Genomic DNA, 21,070 nt, shown 5'->3' with positions numbered 1-21,070 from the left:
GTGACTTTGCCCCACCCTCTCCCCAGTAACATATTCTTCTTAATGTCTTAAGACTTTATTTTGATTTGAAACTGTCATATTGCAAAGCATATCAGTCATTTCAAAGCTCCCAAGGGTCAATAAACACACTCTGAAGTGAACCTGTAACTATATGCATTGGGTTAGATAATAAATGAAAAAAACAGTAATTTGACTTGATTTCACAAGAACAATGACACTAAATTATATGCTAGCACAATAGCCCAAGTGATGTGGCTTGCTTCATGGTCACCCACATTTTCATCTTCTCCGGCTTGAAAAGTTTGCTTCAATGAACTGAATGCTACTTCTCTAGACTAACAAAAAGGAAAATGTCTATCAGTTTTTCTTTTGTTCTTTCCAGATCCTGTTCAAGCATACACTGAGCCAGCAGGTTCACCAAAAGGCTATTGAGCGCTTGCTGGGAGACATTCTGCAGGGCGGATTTCAACTGGAAAATTGCCAAGGGTTTTTTATGCTTCTGGGGTAGGCATTGCTTGAACATTGTCATCCAGCCAAGCAAAGAGCATTTTGCTTTAAGGACAGAAAATGTGAATAATTTGTGTTTGTTTAAAAACAGGTTAAATTGCAATATGATCAGAGGGTGGGGTAGAGGGAAAAAAATCACTGATTTTGTGAGGTGACATGATTAGGTTATATATTTTATTCTTAATTCCTCTGTCAGAAACTCATGTTTTTGTTTTTTATCATAAAATATTTTAATATTCATCTTGCCTTCCAAATATTTCTTCACTTAAAAAAAAAGTTGGTAAATTATTTTACTCGAATTATCTCAACTTCAGAGATCTCTCATTTGTGCAATACATTACTCATCGGAAAAGTAGGAATGAAGGCAGACAATCAGGGAATGGTGTTACTTTTCCATTTAAGGTTTAAGAATAGTTTTATAAAAATCAAAAGGAAAGAATCGAACCCTTTAGTTTCCTAGAGCCTTAAATACAAGTACCATCTGCAATTAAGCCTCATTATAAATCTTTTCAGGACACCGCAGATTTAGTTCTACTGTGGGTCTAATCAAGTCACAGAGACACACAGTTGATCTATCTCACTGTAGTGTGGAAAATAGAAAATGTGGGGGTCGTCCATGCTCTCTTCACCAGTGCTAGAATGATGCTCTATTATATTTCTAAATGATGCTTTATTATACTTCTAAATAAACAAATCAAGATTAAAGTAGGCTAGATGCCAAGGCTGAAATTAGGGCATATTAATGTTAAGGTGTTTTTCTGGTACTTCCATGAAAACTTTATAAAAATACTCAAGAATATACAAGCAAGAGGGCAGTTCAGTGGCTCAGTGGATAGAGTTCCAGACCTAAAGGCAGGAGGTTCTGGGTTTAAATCTAGCCTTAGACACTTCCTAGCTGTGTGACCCTGGGCAGATCACCCTTACCTCTCTTCTGCCTTGGCACCAATCCATAGTATTGATTCTAAGACAAAAGGTAAGGGTTTAAAAAAATATATATCTAAAAGGGATGATGTGGGAAATTTTAATTTTTACTAGTTGGAACCAATGTTGACACAATATTTCCAGCAAATATATGGTAGGGTAGAAAGAATATTGGATCTGGGGTCAGAGGTCTTAGGTTCAAATAGCACCTCTCAGTCATTGACCTCCCAGTGCTAAACCTACGATCTTATGCAATATGTGTTTTATATGTTTTATACGTGCTCTATTTTGCTCTGGGAGACAAAAACAAAATAACTGATTTTTAGTATTTTGCATGGTGAAATATTTGGAAATTCTTCATTTGTACCCCAATCCTATGGCATCCTCCATCATCTATATTCAACGAGTCCAGGCTGTGGTCTCAGAATTGGCTCCCCTCAATTGAGTTTTGTTATGCACTTGGCACATGCCCACCTCCAAACCTCCCATCTGTAAGCTGCACCTGCACTTCATAACATCAGACTGAAATCCTTTGGAGCTTCCTGTTCTAGGGAGGCGTCTTTAGGTGCCCAACCTGCAGGGAAGGCATCAGCCTTCCTGTCCCTGAGGAGTTTCCGTGCCCGGAGCAGCAGAGCTCTGTGGTGGCTGCAGTTTTTGTTTTGGTTCTTTGAGAGTGGCTCCTTTTCTCCTGGCACTTCACCATCTCTCCAGAGCACTCATTGGGCCACGATGTGAAGGAGGGTGCTGCGTGTCATTTGCATTCCAGATTGAAACCAACAGAATTTAGATTTCTTTTTTCTTCTCTTTGTGGCATGACAACGAAAAGAGGATATGAAATATATTTATTCCTTTGTAAGGAGCGGAACTATCGTCTCCAGAAGGTGTAAAGTTTTTTCCCATTTTTAGTTAGTGTGTTTCACATAAAGCTGAGTCCTTTGCAAGAGATTTTTAAATAGGAATCAGAAATTATGACTTTTTTTTTAAGGGATAACTGTAGAGACTATAATTTGCAACTGGTTTACCTCATCTATTTTATCATGAGATATTTTACTTTGGGGGCAAAAATGTATGGTAGGAGATCAAACATTTTTGTCTTGGGGCCCAGAATGTATGAATGTGGTAGATTTTAGGTACAGAGAGGTTCCATATAGAGCAAGAAATGAATTCCTAGAAGCAGTTACATTATTTGATTTCCATTGGGTTGTAACCAATGATTATATTTTATATAATTATAATTTAGAAGAGTGTGAATTCTAATGCCTGGGACCTTTTCAGGAAATTCATTAATCGCACTAATTGGGACCTGGTGGTATTAGGTTGGAATACGTCCAGTCTCAAAGTTGCTCTATTTAACTGATTTTAACAAACATTTATTAAGGATCTCCTTCTATGCAAGGCACTTGGGGACAGAGACAAAAGCAAAAGAGTTGTTGCCCTCAAGGGGCATATCTCTAACCCACTTTGCCTTTGTGTTTTCTCTATAGTCAGACCTTTTTGAAACTTCAGAGGTCCAGAAAAAAAAAAGAAAGAAGAGAAAAAATGGAAAGAGCTGACAAATTTATTCATACTTCCAGTGTTAATGATTTGGTGTGTGGCCCACTTCAAAGGTGTTTTTTTTTAAATTTCCATAGTGTTCATTTTTGTAAGTGACTAATATTATAAAACCTCAAACCTTCAACATATACCCAAATAAACAAGGGAAAAATCATATGCTTTAATCTGCATTCTGACCCCAACAGTTCTTTCTCTGATGATGGAAAGCATTCTTTGTCCTAAATCCTTCAGAATTTTCCTGTATCATTGCTGATAATAGTTAAGTCTATTTCATTTGATCATTCCACACTATTGCTGTTACTGTGTATAATGTTCTCTTGGTTCTGTTCAAAGATATTTGTGAAAGTGCTGTGACAAAAATACTCTCCAAATTGAAAAATTATAGTGGATTGAGGTTAAAGCTGGTGAGAGGTAGCAATGTTTTAATATAAATATAGTGTTTAAATTCTCTTTAGAGGTTCTAGGGAAGATAATCTTGGATTCCCTGGAACAAGAAGGATGGTCATCTTTTTTCATGTGTATTTATACTTCATGATTCCTTAAAAAAAAACACACACATGGAAACCATGTCAGGAACAATATTGGCATGGCTTGGTGGGTGGATTCTGGAACTGCTCTGTAACTTACTGGTTATTTAATGTTATTAGTTAGATTGCTGACTGTAAAATGGAAATAGTAATATCCATCCCCCTCTCCTTTGTTTTAAGGCTCCAAATAATGTAGATGAAAATCTGAAATCTGTAAGTGCTATTCTGATATAAGATATGAAGGGATGATATCTGTGATGCCAGGAGAGAAGGAGAAAGGGAATTTTTTTAATTGGAACAAATGGATTAATAGTAAGGGGATGGACTCCAGAAGAGCAAAGAGTTCTTTTAGTGAAACTGTAGGGATACAATTGTGTTTTGGTTCTTTAAAAACAGCCCCTTCCCCCCTGGCACATCAAAAGTTTCTCTAGTGCCCTCATTGTGAGAAATGCTAGAAACTATGAAGAATGGGCTAATTTAGGGTAGAGGGCTTGTTGAAAACCGACCAGTGGGAAAAATTTAAATGCTAGAATAGGATGCGATTTTAAAAAAGAAAGAAAGAAATGGGATGGACAAGCTGGGAAGATTAGAACCCTGAAAATAAACTGAATAAGGGGTTTAGTAACCATAATCAGGAGAAAGCCTAATCAGATTCCTAAGAACAGAATCTCAGGGACATTGGCTTTGTAAGCAGTTCAGAACAATTTGACTGATGTCCAAGAAGGTAGACATGGCTCTTGGTTCCCTGGAACATAGGGAACTCAGACTAGATATAAAGGAAGAAGTAGATTATTAGCATAAAAATACACTTAAGGGATCCTAAGGACCCACATTAGGGAGCCATATTACAAAGGGCTTTAAATGCCAGACTAAAGATTTTGTGTTTTAACCTGGAGGCAATTGAACATTTTTAAGCAGCAGTATGAGAGACTTATACAGATCTGTGATTTTAGAATATCAATTTAGCAGCTGTTTGGTGATGAATTAGAGAGGGGGAAAGACTGGAAGTAGGGAGAACAATTGGGGGAAGATTGCATTGATCTAAGAAAGAGTGTCTGAACTAAAGGAGAAGTTATGATGGGATAGATGAAAGAGAGGTTGAAGAGGTACCATTGAAAAGATTTGGCAATTGAATAGATTCAATGAAGAGGGAAACAAAAGGAAGACATTCCAAATTTGTGAACTGGGGTCATTGGAAGGATGCTATTATTCTCAAAAGAAATAGAGAAGTTTGGAAGAAGGATGAGTCTCAGGGAGAAAAAGAATGAGTTCTCTTTGGGGCATGTAGAATTTTAGGTGCCTATAGAACATCCAGGTAGAGATGTCCCTCTTTGGCAATACAGGCTTACAGTTTGGAAGACAGAGTAAGAGCTGGATATATGAATTTGGAAATCACCTTTGGAAACTTCTCACTCTGTGGCAAAGGTTTTCAACTTGGGGTCTATGAACTTGTTAAAAAATTTTTTTTGATAACTGTATTTCAATATAATTAGCATCCTTGGTAGTCCTTTAAGTTTTATACACTAAAAGCATTATTCTGAGAAGAATTCCATAGCCTTTACCAACCTGCCAAAAGGGGTCCAAGACACAGAGAAGGTTAAAAACTTGCTCTGTAGTTAATATTATTTGATTACTTGAACTAATTTTTTGTGGATAGGGTTGGAGAAGGGATGTCACTGTAGACATGGCATAACGGAAAGATCAGTGGGTTTCGAACTGATTGAATCAATTGATCAAGGAGAATCAAGCTCAAGGAGACAAGAACGATTTGGGAGGAGACTACAGATTCTTCTAAGCACACTTAGAATCTAGTCAAAGACTAGGTCAAGGGGCAGAGAGAGAAATCCAGCAGGAGACAAGAACATGACTCTTCTAGACATTCAGATCCTGGTCAAAAACAATCCAGTAATGCTAGAGGTTTGAATCTTAGTATTGCCATTTGCTGGCTAAATATACTTGGGCAAGGTGGAGAAAGGGAGGGAATAAATATTTATTAAGAACCTACTATATGCCAGGAACTATGCTAAGCACTTTATTTGTTTTAAAAAATATTTTTCCATGTTTCCATGATTCATTTTCTTTCTCTCCCCTCTTCCCTCTCCCCTCCTGGAGCCAATAAGCACTTCCACTGGATTATAGAAATGTTATCACTTATACCTATTTCCATATTCTCTCTCTCTCTTCCTTCCTTCCTTCCTTCCTTCCTTCCTTCCTTCCTTCCTTCCTTCCTTCCTTCCTTCCTTCCTTCCTTCCTTCCTTCCTTCCTTCCTTCCTTCCTTCCTTCCTTCCTTCCTTCCTTCCTTCCTTCCTTCCTTCCTTCCTTCTTTGTTTCCATGATTCATTTTTAAGCACTTTACAAATATCATCTCATTTGATCCTCAAAACAACTCTTCAAGGTAGGTACTAATATTATTTCCATATTGCAATTGAGAAAATCAAGACAAACAGAGGTTAAGTGATTTGGTTAGGGTCACCCAGCTAGCAAGTGTCTGAAACCAAATTTGAACTTGTTTCCTAATGGTGAATGAGGCAAGAATTTCTGTGAGCTGCTGAGTCGGATCCTGTTACCTGGCCATTAATGCATGGCACCTCTGTTTCTTCTGGCTTGGTTATGTTTATTTTTCCTCATCTTAGTTGAATAAATATTCAAAGTAGATTGGGCAAGGTCTAAATTTTGATTTTGAAAAGAAAATTTGATCTTTGAAAGGTTGGAAGAGTCATCAGATATCAAACAACTAGAGTCACTAATAGTCTGCCAAGTAGCCACAACAGCAGAGTCCTGAGAGCCAGACCTAAGGGATGACATTGATCCCACATAGCAGTGAACTAACCCCTAAGCATTATCTACCCTGGCTTTGAGGTCTTGACTTACCTGTCTGAGTGAGAGTTTGGATAGTGACTCCAGAGTGTGCTCCATCATTAAGTGCTAAACCATAATGGATTCCATTTTGGATATCTTGAACTTGAGGTGCCAATGATAGGATTTCTAGGTGGAGATGCCTATCAGGGAGAAATGAGGATTGGATATGCTGATCTGGAGGTCACCTGCATGGAAATAAGAAATGAACCCTTGATAGCTGATGATGAGCTCAAGCACTCACTCAACACTATCGATGGAGAAAAAATTAAGGCAATTATTTGGTATTATGAAGGCAAAATAATCCACTGATGAAATTTATTGCTTTTCCAGCTGCTGCTATAGTATTAGAAAGCCCCAGACTAGGCCATGAGGACAAGCATGCCCCTAACTAAGGCAAGTGAGTAGTTTAAACATAATGAAAGTTATCACAAATTCATATTCACTTGCTATATTACTCTCAGCAAATAATTTAACTTCCCTGTTTCTATGTTCCTGTATGCAGGTAATTCCTAACTTACAGATGGGTTACAAGGCTAGAGTTCATTTGTAAACCTAAAGTTTGAAACTTTGGAAACCGTTCTCTATAGAAACAATGTGGTAAATAATGATTATAGGATTTTAAGAGCACACAGAAACCTGTATAACTAAAATATCATTGGCCATAGTACTAAGGGTATTCATAATACAGTACAATTTCGCATCAATAAAATCATAAGTCCAGACCAATCAATCAATCAACAAGCAATCAACAAATTCTTACCATATCTAGGCATCATACAAGGCATTGGGAATAGAAACACAAAGAATGAGACAATCCAATGTCCAAAGAGCCACTTACTCAATGGGCTTAACATTGGAAGTGAAAGTGGCTGCCTTTCCTTCTCTATCTCTGTTTTGAACATGTGGCTTGGGACTCTTTTCCCCTGAACATCACAAAATGGTAGGAAGAGAATTTTTCTCCACCTACCCTCCTTAGTAGCAAATTTGGCTACCATGAGTGTATATGTTTGCTTAGGTGAAACTGGTATCTCCAATTGTCTTTTCTGCTTTGTGCTTTTTTTCTTTGAGTATAAGTGATGGAATAGCAACCCTAAAATGTATGTTTCTAATTTGGTGGCTTCTGTGTAGAATGAAGAGTTTGGGAGTCCAAGTGTTAATTGACAGCCTAGAAGTTGCTTCCTACAATTGGGCTGTTTCATGGAGGACTGATGACCACTAACAGGAACATACTGAAGCCTGAAAGTCTAAGCTTTAGCCTGACTGGCCAGAAGACAGGACTTTGCATATTTCATGGACAATGAAGACTGAGAGGAAAGCAGTATGTGTTTAGTAAGATCATAATGTCTCCTTGGAGTCTTCATCTCTCAGTAGAGTATTATAGAGGGGGTAGGTTACGAGTGTTTCTGTATCTATTTATGAGTTTCTCTGAGTCCTTTGCAGCCTCAAATTTATTGGAAGTCTTTCCTACCTCCCAGAAGAGTACAGTAGGAGCCATGGTTACTATTTCATATTTGAAATATTTGTCAATGTGTACTTGTGAGTCTTTTGTGCTTTAAGAATTTTATTTTTACAATAGAAGAAATGCATAGTTGTTTTATACCTTATATTTATAATTTTAAACAGTGATGAACTTTCTAAAACAGACCTTGCTAATGACTTTTTGGGAAGATCCTAGACATGAACCAGAGCTAAGGTTTATTTTGGGATATCTTCCTAGAACCACTCCCTATTGGGTGTTAATGGGTGTTCATTGGGGGTTAATTAATTGGGAATTAATGAACTAGAGAATATGAGTGATTTAAATCCTGTCAGGCCCTCTGAGAATCAAAACCAATTCAGATGAATTCAGAATAGGAAATTCATATAGGAGAAGGGCATTGGCAGGGTTGTGGATAACATAAATAAAGTATATTCTGTCTCATTGCAGAAAATCTGTAGGTTAGTACCTGGATAGAGGTAGCTTGATGCATTAGATAGAAGCTAGACCCTGACTCTGGAAGACCAGAGTTAAAGCCCTGCCTCTGACACTAGGTGTGCCATCTTAGGTAAGACACTTAACTTCTCAGATTTAAGGCACTTTTAAAGGTCATTTAGTTCAACTCTTATGTTATATAGGGGTAAATTGAGTCCCAGGGAGGTATAACTTGGTTCCAAAGGTGTTATTTGAAGTCAAGTGCTCTGATTCAAAATTCTGTGCTTTTCCCACTCACTAAGATTATGAATTGCAGAACACTTTTAGACTTGCCTACATATATGGAACTTCCTAACTAAGAGCCCCCAAAGTGCCCAAATAGGCTTATCATTAAACATCTCTCAAGGGATGCATTGTGGGAAGGTAGAAGAGTAGGATGTGAAGCTTTTTCACCATCCTAAACCCCCTCCCCCCAAACAACCAAAAATGACTCTATAAAAATAATATTAAAAGGAGTCCTGAGTGAAGCTGCACAGCCAAGGACAACTAGGGAGAAGGTTTCTAACTTCCCTGGCCCCAGTCCTACCACTATAGGCTTGGAGGAGGGAACAGAGCAAACAGGGAATCCACAAAGCAACCCTGGGGATTAGCAACCTCACCTTGTTTGCTAAGGCGGAGGAACCTGCATCTCAGAGGATACCACTGGAATATGAATCCTCAGGTGGAGGACCCTGAGAGCATCTATTTGTGTTGCTGCTGCTGCTGCCTTGGCTCAGAAGACCTCTGCTGGCCCAAGACTTGGGACCCAGGAAGTAGACACCTCAGAGGTGGCAAACTCCAGGCCTTAAGGGCAGGAGTTAAAACCTCATTGCTAGCTGCTGAGAGACTTTGGAGGCCTGAGGAACATGGACTGGATATTGGTTTTGTCAGGTGCTACAGGAGGAGAAATGAGGAAGGGAGCAGGCCTTGGTGAGGGTGTTTGCTGAGAGCCTGGGGTTTGTCAGGGCTGGTCACTCCCAGGGGTCTCAAGTCTCTGGTTGTTGCCATTGGAGGAGGTGAACTAACTGCAACACTGGCTCTAGTTGGAGTACCTGAGATCAATAACTGACTAGGGCTTAAGCAGAGGGCCTGGAGAATATCTTACTGGACTATAAAAACTGTAAAACTAAATAAGACCCAGGGGAAAAAATACATACATACACATATACACATACCACACACATATAAATCCTGAAATCTAAAACAACATATATCAACACAGTAGAAACCCTGGAATTACAGAAAAAAAAGTCAATTATTAAGTTTATTGGCCTGGCTGCTAAAGTTTAAATAAAATTTTAAAAATGAAAAAACAAAAGAGGAAGTACCCAACTATTGACAACTATCATGGGAACAAAGATCTCAGCTTAAACTCAGAGGATAGTGAAGTAAAAACACCTACATTTAAAACAACAAAGATATAGAATAAGCAGCCACAAATTTAAAAAAGAGCTTTTGGAAGAACTTTAAAAAGGCCTCAAAAACCAGAAGAGGTGGAGAAAAAAATTGTAAAAAAAATAAAAGCAATGCAAGAAAATGATGAAAGAAATATCACTCAAATGGAAAAAGAGAGCCAGAAACTTACAGAAGAAAATAATGTATTAAGAAATAGAACTGGACAAGAAGAAACTAATGATTTCCTAAGACAACAAGAAATAATAAAGCAAAATCAAAAGAATAAAATAATAGAAAAGGACATGAAACATCTTGTCACAAAAATTACAAACCTGGAAAAAAAGATCAAAGAGAGACAATATAAGAATAGTTGGAGTACTGGAAAAATATGACAAAAAAAAGAATTTAGACACCTACTTCAAGAACTCATCAAGGAAAACTGCCCAGAAATTTTGGAAACAGAGGGTAAAATAGAAGTTGAAAGAAATCCATTCATCACCAACTCAAAGAGAGCCAAAGATGAAAATGTATAGGAATATCATTGCTAAGTTCTGTTAAGGAGAATATACTACAAGCAATAAGAAAAATAACAATTTAAATATTGTGGAGCTATAGCCAGAATAACACAATACTTAGCAGCCACAACATTAAAAGAATGTAGGACTTTGAACCCAGCATTTCACAGAGCAAAAGAACTGAGCTTACAACCAACATTAATGTATGCAGCAAAGATGAGCATAATTATAAAAGGAAAAAAATGAATATTTAAATAACTAAAGAAGTTTCAACTATTCTTGGGGGAAGACTTAGAATACAGCAGAAAATTTGATCTATAATAAACAAACAAAGGTAATGAAAGACTTATCATAAGCAATCCAAAAGGTCAAATTGTTTGATTATAGTATGGGAAAATGTCATCTATGTCCCTTGGGAATGGCATCTTGTCTGAGTATTTTGAAGGGGTATGGATGGATGGAAGACTCAAGGTCAAGAAAATGGAATGGAATGAGCCCAAATGGTAGTGGAATAGACCAGGAGAAGGCAGACTGAACTGGCTATTTCATATGGAGGAGGAATGAGTGGGAAAACTGTCATGGAGAAAAGGCTGAGGGGGTGGAGGGCTAGGACTCCAATTTTCATCAGACCTGGGACAAGGAGAGAACAACAATACACAACTGGAAGTGTACAATTTTTCCTAATCTACAGAAAAATAGGACGGAAGGGGGCTGGGATAAGGGAGGGGCTGGGGATCCTTTTTGGGGACTGAGGGAATAAGAGAAGGAAGTGTGGAGAGGTAGAGGGGTAAGTTGCATAGATAAAGGAATAGTGAAGTAGGAGGGCACAGAGGAGAAGGAAGGGATTTTTTAGAAATGGTGGATAGAATAAGAGTTAAAAATAAAAGGTAAGGAGGAAGGAATAAGGGGGTGACTTTTGGAAAGGTAGTTCAATTTGGAACTAGGAGGGCAAAGGGAGAGGATAAGGGAGGATCTTTGGGAAGAAATGTCGATTGGAGAGGTATTAGTCAAGGGAAATTGAATATCCGAGGAGGGATACAGTGAGAAGAGAGGAAAAGGGGGACAAAGTGAGGAGGGAAGGAGTGTTTGGAAATATACAACTAGTGAATATGACATTGAGTATAATAGGATGATTTACACTTGGAAAGAAAATGGATAGCAGAAAGGATAAAAAACCGGGACCTAGAAATGTAACAGTTAAATTAGTTTCTCTACTAAAAGTATTATATTTTATGAGGTTTATTAAGATTATTAGAAATCAAGAAAATAAGAAAAGCATGAAGCATGTGCTTAGGGCTAAATAGCCCATTCACAGCCACTTACTCTATATCTTGATGCCAGGTAGAGAGACGCATGTGCTTAGAAGTGGAAGAAGAGACTCTTGGGAGGCAGAGAGCCCTTTAAATAAAAATTGTGTTCTTGCACTCAGGTGAGATTATAGAGAATTCTGGGAAGTACCAAAGACTTTTGGGGATTGAAGTCTGGGGTTCAAATCTCCATTTTTACATATCTCCATTTGATCTTTATTGGGAAAACAGTTTTCCCCAAAGGATCATGAAAACATAATTAACTTAAAGATTACAATAATTTGAAGATAAGAGGAAAAAAGAACAAAACCAATAACTGCTAGATGCATTGACAAAAAGTCAGTTGGGGGCAGTCCCCTTTGGCATGAAAGTATACATACAAATAAATGTTCAATCAACCACACCCAAAGTTCATTCTTGATCTTCTTGTGCAGCTTGTGGTCTGGAGGCATCTTCATGGTGTCTTCTCCAAACAGTTCAGTTTCTGGATTCGGAGAGGTAGCATGTTTCTTAACCTAAAATTCTTCTCAAAAGGAATTTAAACTTTCTAATTTAAAATAATAATATTTTTACATTTCCCCCTTGAAGAGGGTGATTGAAAAAACACAGGGATCATTTAGGGATGCATGGCTGAGTTATGAGGTATATGAATCAATTGGCAGGAGAAATTAAAAAGACATCAGAAAAATCCAAATAAAAAAGATAATTTCTGGATGAAAATGTAGACTATCAAAGTCTTATGAGTAAAAATTCTAAGTAAAGGAAAAATAAATCTATAACAGGTCCTTGAATCAGGACCCAATTAAAATCATATAAGCAATTAAGCATTTACCCAATCACTAGCCAGGACTACAGAAAGTTTGCCACACTATGAAAGACAGAAAAGGGACTAGATTATAGGAGCCAGGTAGGAGTCAAGTTAGGGATACTCATCTGTAAGTATTTTCAGAGTGTGGATATAAGGAAGGTCTACGTCTTAACATATGTTAAGGGTCATGACCTTGAGTCTTCACACTAGGTTCAAGTCCTTTGTATTGGCTTAGAAGTGCATCAATCCTTCCTGGATTGGTTTCTTTGGCCCTGTGCAATGGCTCTTTTGCATATCTTGTCCTGGAATCAGACAGAATCATTAAGCAAAGTCCCATAATTTATTTTTAAACACTTAGTGGCATCATTTTTATAGTCTCAAGCTTTATAGCAAATGTGTTTTAAACTTATATTACTGATAAATAAAAAAAATTAAAGAAAATCTTAATACTGGTGACATGTGCTTCAAATATAAAAGGAGAGAAAAATAAAAAAAAACTGAAATAGTATATTGCACATGCAAGAAAAATATAATAATAAAAGTTTCAAAATTCAAAAATGTAGCTTACAATCATTGACACACTGTGTCAGCTAAGGAAATATAGAATACAAGGCTTTCTCACCAAAAATGAGATCCATTTCCTCTTCATATCTGGCCATGATCCACTGTGAGTACAAGCAAATGAATTTCACAAGGTAACAGTTTTTTAAAAAATAAAGAACAGTAGTACAAATATGTAGGTATCAATATCCCCAAAATTCTCAATAGTCCAGTTAATTACAATAACAAACAAACCCACTATCATATTTCATATAAGTTGCTGTATGGCATTTTTAAAAGCCTATGAACTGATGGATATTTGTCACACTTTTTAGAGACATTGCAAATCTTTCAACCTTGGTAAACATATTTTTTAAACAAAGTAAAACTCATTTGGGCCTAGAACATCATCAAGAAATCTAGATATCATTACAAAAAATGTGGCAGAGGAGTCTAGGAAAAAACCCAAACCCCTGTACTGTTGATGTTGGGTAAAGTGATCTGAAGAGTTATAAATGAGAGATGTTCCTCTTTTTGGAGTCTTCTAGGAGTACAATGCCCTGGGATTAACTTCCCAGCTCCATTGGTATGAGACTGTGATGCTCCATCCATTCACATTTTTATAACTGTGGGAGGTGGGGATCAAAATTTTATTTCACTTCAGCTACTAAAATGTACCTTATCTCCTATTAGAAGAGGCAGGCAAAATGATCAGAGTTTGTTAAAAACAAATTCAAAAACTCATGTCTAAAGACCCCTTAAAACCAATTTGAGATATTTACCTCGTTAAATTTTTCAAAGGTTGTTATACAATTTTAGCAATGTTCTGATGGAGTTCATCTATCCTCTATGTGACAATTTACAAAGTCAAAACAGAAAAACTGTTTTTATATATGGGTTTACTCAATAATATTTGTTCAATATAGTTATAGGGGAAAAGCAACAGAATATAACAATAGTTAAAACCCAGTACATTAAAATGATTCAGTGTAACAGAATAGTATTGATTACATTAATATATGAACTTAAAACCAACAAAATTAAATCTTAAACAAAACAATCAGCAAAATGCAATAAAATACAGAGATTTTTATAAAACATTGGAGTCTGAAATGCCTTAAAATATAAACTCCAGTCTCTTTAAAGTTCCTTGGGATTTTTAAAAATTATCCATTTAGATGCCTATTGTCAGAAGGCAGAAAATTGGTAAGGGGTAGGCAATGGGGGTTAAATGACCTGCCCAGGGTCACACTGTCAGGCGGTGTCTGAGGCCAGATTTTAACCCAGGACCTCTCATCTCTAGGCCTGGCTCTCAGTCCACTGAGCCACTGAGCTGCCTCCTCATAGTGAGGGTGGGCGTTTGGAATCTCAAATTGGACCAAAGAATTGCTGGGAGTTGGAATTCTCTCCTGAATCCCAGGTGAGCTAGGTAAAAGAATCAATGCAGTCAAAAGATATCCTTTTAAAGCAGCCATGCTTGTAAGTTTCTGTTTGGAAAAGTCTCTTCCTTCTCCTCTTTCTCCCCACCTGTGGTCCCCTGTCCCCTGCTTCCTGCCACATGGAGTCTAAGGAAAGAACACCCCCATTTTTACCAGCTGGTTTTTGATCCTGAAGAAATTGGAATAGCTACCAGCAGTGATCTGGGTCGGAGACCAGATTTGCTGGGGCTGGGCCGGGGCTGGACCAGGTGAGTGAGAGCACAGGTCCGGATTGCTGGAGCGCAGAAGCAGGCAGCAGGAGCCAGGCTGCAGGGCTGGGGCTGAAGCCGGAGAGCGATCTTAGGAGGAGCGGATGACTGCAGGCAGGAGCGAGGCAAGCAGGCAAGCAAGGAAGAGTGAGCTGATCAAGACACTTTTCTGAAAAGCCTTGGAGAAATGTGACTTAAAAGAAAATTATCTAGGCTATCTTTTAAAAAAAAAACAATTGAGAAGTTCTCATCCAATCTAGTGGTTGCCATTAACTGTAACAGTTAAATTAGTTTCTCTACTAAAAGTATTATATTTTATGAGGGTTATTAAGATTATTAGAAATCAGGGAAATAAGAAAATACAAAATAAGAAAAGCACATGCCTAGGTCTGAATAGCCTACTCACAGCCACTTACTCTACATCTTGTATGCCAGGTAGAGAGATGTGTGTACTTAGAAGCGGAAGAAGAGACTCTTGGGAGGCAGAGAGCCCTTTAAATAAAAATTATGTTCTCGCACTCAGGTGAGATTCTGGGAAGGACTTCTGGGGATTGAAGTCTGGGGTTCAAATCTCCATTTTTACAGAAATGTATTGTTTATAACAAACATGCTAAAAATTAGAGGTATACATAGAATGAAGGTGAGGGGCTAGAGCAGAATATACTATGCCTCAACTGGTCCAGAGAAGGTAGGGGTAGCAACCATGGTATCTGATAGAGTTGAGGCTAAAATGGATATGATTGGAAGGGATGAACAGGGTATTTTAGGAGGAGGGTTACTATAGATAATGAAGCATTATCAATCTTGAATGTACGCATCAAGTATTATAGCACCCACATTTTTAAAGGAAAAACTAAATGAAATACAGATGGAAATAGATAACAAAATAATAATAGTGGTTGACTCTAATTTCCCTCTCTCAGAACTAGAGAAATCTAACCAAAAAATAAACAAGACAGAAGTTAAGGAGATGAATAGAACTTTAGATAAGTTAAATAAGAGATATCTGGAGAGCCCACACGTACCTGTATAATGTTAAGAAGTAGATCTAAACCCAAGCATACACATAATTCAAACATAGTTTCTGGTGGGACAACAATGGCTTAAAGAGTGTAAATATTCTACAAAAAAAATCTTACTTTATACATCATATTATGGAGATCATCCTGCATCCTTGAGGGGCTGAACAAAAGTTTCATTATGACCAAGCTGGAAAGACTTGTTTTGAAAAGAGTATGGTCCTGGCACAGATTTTATTTGCTGCCCAAGGATTGACCTAGCAAAATATGGTCCTAGTAATATTTATTAACTGAGAACCAGATGGGATAAAGTGATAAAATTAAATGCTGATGGGAACATGGAGAAATAAATCTAATATTATAGTGCTAGAGGAGCTCTGATTTTTTTTCTCTTTTGTTAGAAAACAAGATGGTGAGAGCTATAAAGCTGTACATGTTCATTGACCTAGAGGTCCCATTACTAGGTTTAGGTCCTAAGGGTACCAAGAGGATAAAAAGCATGTATGTGTGAAAATATTCACAGAAGACTGTAAATAACACAAATGCAATGAATGAAAGAAGTGGCTGAATAGATTATGATATTTAAATGTAATGGATTGTATTGTGTTATTAGAAATGATATTGAAAATGTAAATAAAATAAGGGAAACATGAAAAGATGAAAAGAGAAGAAAAGAGAATAAGAATAATATATACCATGATTTCATTAAAAAAAAAAATAGCCACGAGACTTCCAGGTAAGCATGGTGGCAATCTAAACGCGGCTTACTTACTCTACCCAGCACACACCAACAAGGACTACCCCAAAAGACCTTAAGAATCATTTTCAGAGGAATGAAGGAGCTGTAAAATGGGATGCAGCATTGAAGGTACTTGGGATTGAGGTTTTTCTAGTCTATAAGAGGGTAAAAGGGCTTCCACCCAAACACAAGCCGATCCACCCTCCCTCAGCCCCATCTACAGAGCCAGAGCCAGCGCACACCAAGACAAATGAGCAAGGGGCACCTCTAGGTCCTTGGGAGCTGACTAGGACAGCAGGGGACCCATCCCCTGAAGGCAGCTAGGTGGAAAACCCCAGAGCACGAGAGAGTGCAGACCTTAGGTGCCCAGAGCCAATGCGCCTGCCGGAGCCAGGCAGTGAGCAAGGAGTGCTTCTAGAGCAAGCAGGGGGGCACTTCTGGGTCCTTGGGAGCTTACTAGGACCCCCCAGGGACTTACCTCTGAAAGCCGCTAGACCAGAAACCCAGGCGGGCAGGAGAGCACAGACCCTGAGCACCCCTGGGAGGGTGACACCAAGAAGAGCTGCAAAGGACTGTGGAGAATCAAGAGCATGCCCCAGGCAAAATCCTTGCTCCTTAAATCCATATACAGAGAACCTGCCCAGTTGACTCTGATTTTTGACTAAAGAGGGAAGGAAGGGAAAACATCCAGAAAAATGGCTAATCATGCACAGGAGCCTCAAAATCCTTCCAAAAAAAACTAAAAAGAAGAATGTGACCCTCAAGAATTTTTACAGAGGAAAAACCCAGGCTACAGAGGAAATACTGGATGAAACTCAAAAAAAGGCAAAACCAAAAAAACAAAAAACAAAAAACAAAAAAAAACAACCAACCGGAAATTGTCCACAAAACCTGGAAGAATATCAAATGCAGCTTATCAAAAAGATGGAAGCCTTCTGGAAAGAGAAGTGGGAAATGGTTCAAAAACATGAAGAAATCATAGAGGAATACCAAAAGGTTAAAGCAGAAATCCAAAAGATTATGACAGAAAACCAGGCCTTAAGGACCAGAATTGAGCAACTGGAAACCAATGATCTTGCAAAACAGCAAGAATTAATAAAGCAAAGTCAAAAGACTGACAAAATAGAAGAAAGCATAAAATATCTCACTGACAAGGTGACAGATCAGGAAAACAGAGGAAGGAGAGACAATTTGAGAATCATTCATCTACCTGAAAAGCCAGAAATAAACAGAAACATTGACACCAAAGTACAAGAGATCATCCAAGAAAACTTCCCTGAAGTTCTGGAACAAGGGTGCAAAAATAGACATTGAAAGAGTTCATAGAACACCTTCTACACTAAACCCCCAAAAAACAACTCCCAGAAATGTAATTGCCAAATTCCAGAGCTTTCAAACTAAGGAGGAAATCCTACAAGAATCCAAAAATAAACAATTCAGATACAAAGGAGCACCAATCAGGATCACACAAGACCTGGCAGTTTCAACACCAAAAGACTGCAAGTCCTGGAAGACAATATTCGAAAAGGTAAGAGAACTCGGTCTTCAACCAAGAATCACCTATCCATCAAAACTGACTATATACTTCCAGGGGAAAGTATGGATATTCAACAAAAGAGAAGATTTCCAAGTACTTGTAAGGAAAAGACCAGAACTAAGTGGAAAGTTTGATATCCAAACACAAAGATCAAGAGAAACATGAAAAGGTAAATATGAAAGAGAGGGAAAAGGAGAAAAGTGGTTTTTTTTTAATTCAAACTCTCTTCTTGAAGGGCTACAATTAGATCAAATTATATATATTAATATATGGGGAAAATGTTATTTGTAACTCTCAAAAATGTTTTCATTATTATAGTAAATAGAATAATCATTCATAGGAAAAGATTGGGGCATTAAAGGATATAAAATGATATGAAAAAAAGGGTGAGGGGTAATTGACGATGGTACTAAGAGATACCTGAAGAAATAAAATAAATAGTCTAATCTTTGTCACACAAATATACACATGGGAAGGGGAGGGGAAGAATACGTTTATAAGAGGGAGAGGAAGAGAGTGCTAATAGGTGATACTCAAATATTACTCTCAGTGAAATCAACTCTGAGAAGGAAGAGCATCTCGATCCATTGGGATCTTGAAGTCTATCTTGTCCTATAGGATAAGGAAGAAGTGAAAACTAAGTGGAGTAGGAGGGAGGGAGCTAAAGAAAAAGGGAGGGGAGGAGAGGGAGGAGGGAACTTAACAGACCCTAACAAAACAAGAAGGGAACAAAAAGGGAGGGCCCAGAAAGGGAAGTATAGCAAGGGAGGGGAATAGGGGAATTGACTAAAAGTAAACCACTGGTTTAAAAGGATATAGCAAAAGAAGAAAGGTCAGAACCAGGAGAGGATATCAAAATGCTAGGGAATTCAAAAGTGACAATCATAACTTTGAATGTGAATGGGATGAACTCACCCATAAAACGTAGATGAATAGGAGAGTGGATTAGAATCCAGAATCCTACCATATGTTGTCTACAAGAAACACATATGAGGCGAGTAGATACTTACAAGGTCAGAATTAAAGGGTGGAACAAGACCTATTGGGTCTCAACTGACAGAAAGAAGGCAGGAGTTGTAATCATGATATCTGACAAAGGCAAAGTAAAAATAGAACTGATCAAAAGGGATAGGGAAGGTAAATACATCCTGATAAAAGGGAGTATAGATAATGAGGAAATACCATTAATCAACATGTATGCACCAAATGGTATAGCACCCAAATTTCTAATGGAGAAACTAGTAGAATTGAAGGAGGAAATAGATAGTAAAACTATACTAGTGGGAGACCTGGACCTACCATTATTAAATTTAGATAAATCAAAAAATAAATAATAGATAAAAGAGGTGAATGAAATCTTAGAAAAATTAGAGTTAGTAGATATATGGAGAAAAATAAATAGGGACAAAAAGAAATACAGCTACTTTTTCAGCAGCACTTGGAACATTCACAAAGATTGACCATATACTAGTTCATAAAAACATGGCATACAACTGCAGAAAAGCAGAAATAATAAATGCAATCTTTTCAGATCATAAGGAAATAAAAACAATGATCAGTAAAGGTACATGGAGAGCTAAATCAAAATTTATTTGGAAATTAAAATAATATTCTACAAAATCGACTAGCCAGAGAACAAATCATAGAAAAAATTAATAATTTCATTGAAGAAAATGACAATGATGAGATATCCTTTCAAACTCTATGGGATGCAGCCAAAGCAGTACTCAGGGGAAAATTTACATCCTTGAGTTCATATATTAACAAATTAGGAAGGGCAGAGATCAATGAATTGGACGTGCAAATAAAAAAACTTGAAAATGAACAAATTAACCCCCCCGAAGAAAACCAAATTAGAGATCCTAAAATTAAGGGAGAAATTAATAAAATTGAAAGTGATAGAACTATTGAACTAATAAATAAGACTAGAAGCTGGTATTTTGAAAAAACAAACAAAATAGACAAAATATTGGTCAATCTAATAAAAAAGAGGAAAGAAGAAAATCAAATTAACAGTATTAGGGATGAAAAGGGAGAACTCACCTCCAATGAAGAGGAAATTAAGGCAATCATTAAAAACTATTTTGCCCAATTATATGGCAATAAATATACCAATCTAGGGGATATGGATGAATATTTACAAAAATATAAATTGCCTAGATTAACAGAAGAAGAAATAGAATTCTTAAACAATCCCATATCAGAAAAAGAAATTGAACAGGCCATCAAAGAACTCCCAAAGAAAAAAATCCCCAGGGCCTGATGGATTCACAAGTGAATTCTATCAAACATTCAAAGAACAGCTAATCCCAATACTATACAAACTATTTGACATAATAAGCAAAGAGGGAGTTCTACCAAATTCATTTTATGACACAAATATGGTACTGATCCCAAAGCCAGGCATGCCAAAAATGGAGAATGAAAACTACAGACCAATCTCCTTAATTAACATAGATGAAAAAATATTAAATAAGATACTAGCAAAAAGACTCCAGCAAGTCATCACAAGGGTTATTCACTTTGATCAGGTGGGATTTATACCAGGAATGCAAGGATGGCTCAATATCAGAAAAATCATCCACATAATTGGCCACATCAACAAGCAAACCAATAAAAATCACATGATTATCTCAATAGATGCAGAAAAAGCCTTTGACAAAATAAAACACCCATTCCTATTGAAAACACTAGAAAGTATAGGAATAGAAGGATCTTTCCTAAAAATAATAAACAGTATCTATCTAAAACCATCAGCCAACATCATCTACAATGGGGATAAACTAGATGCATTCCCAATAAGATCAGCAGGGAAACAAGGATGCCCCTTATCACCTTTATTATTCAATATTGTACTAGAAACACTAGCAGTAGCAATTAGAGAAGAAAAAGAAATTGAGGGCATTAAAATTGGCAATGAGGAGATCAAGCTATCACTCTTTGAGGATGACATAATGGTCTAGTTAATGAATCCTAGAGAATCAACTAAAAAGCCAGTGGAAATAATCAACACCTTTAGCAAAGTTGCAGGATACAAAATAAACCCACATAAGTCATCAGCATTTCTATATATCTCCAACACTTCTCAGAGGCAGGAATTAGAAAGAGAAATTCTATTCAAAATCAGTTTAAACAATATAAAATACTTAGGAATCTATCTGCCAAGACAAACACAGGAACTATATGAACACAACTACAAACCA

Source organism: Monodelphis domestica, chromosome 6 (genome assembly GCF_027887165.1).
Source record: "Monodelphis domestica isolate mMonDom1 chromosome 6, mMonDom1.pri, whole genome shotgun sequence".
Classification (NCBI taxonomy): Eukaryota; Metazoa; Chordata; class Mammalia; order Didelphimorphia; family Didelphidae; genus Monodelphis; species Monodelphis domestica.
Note: the sequence above shows the minus strand (reverse complement) of the source record.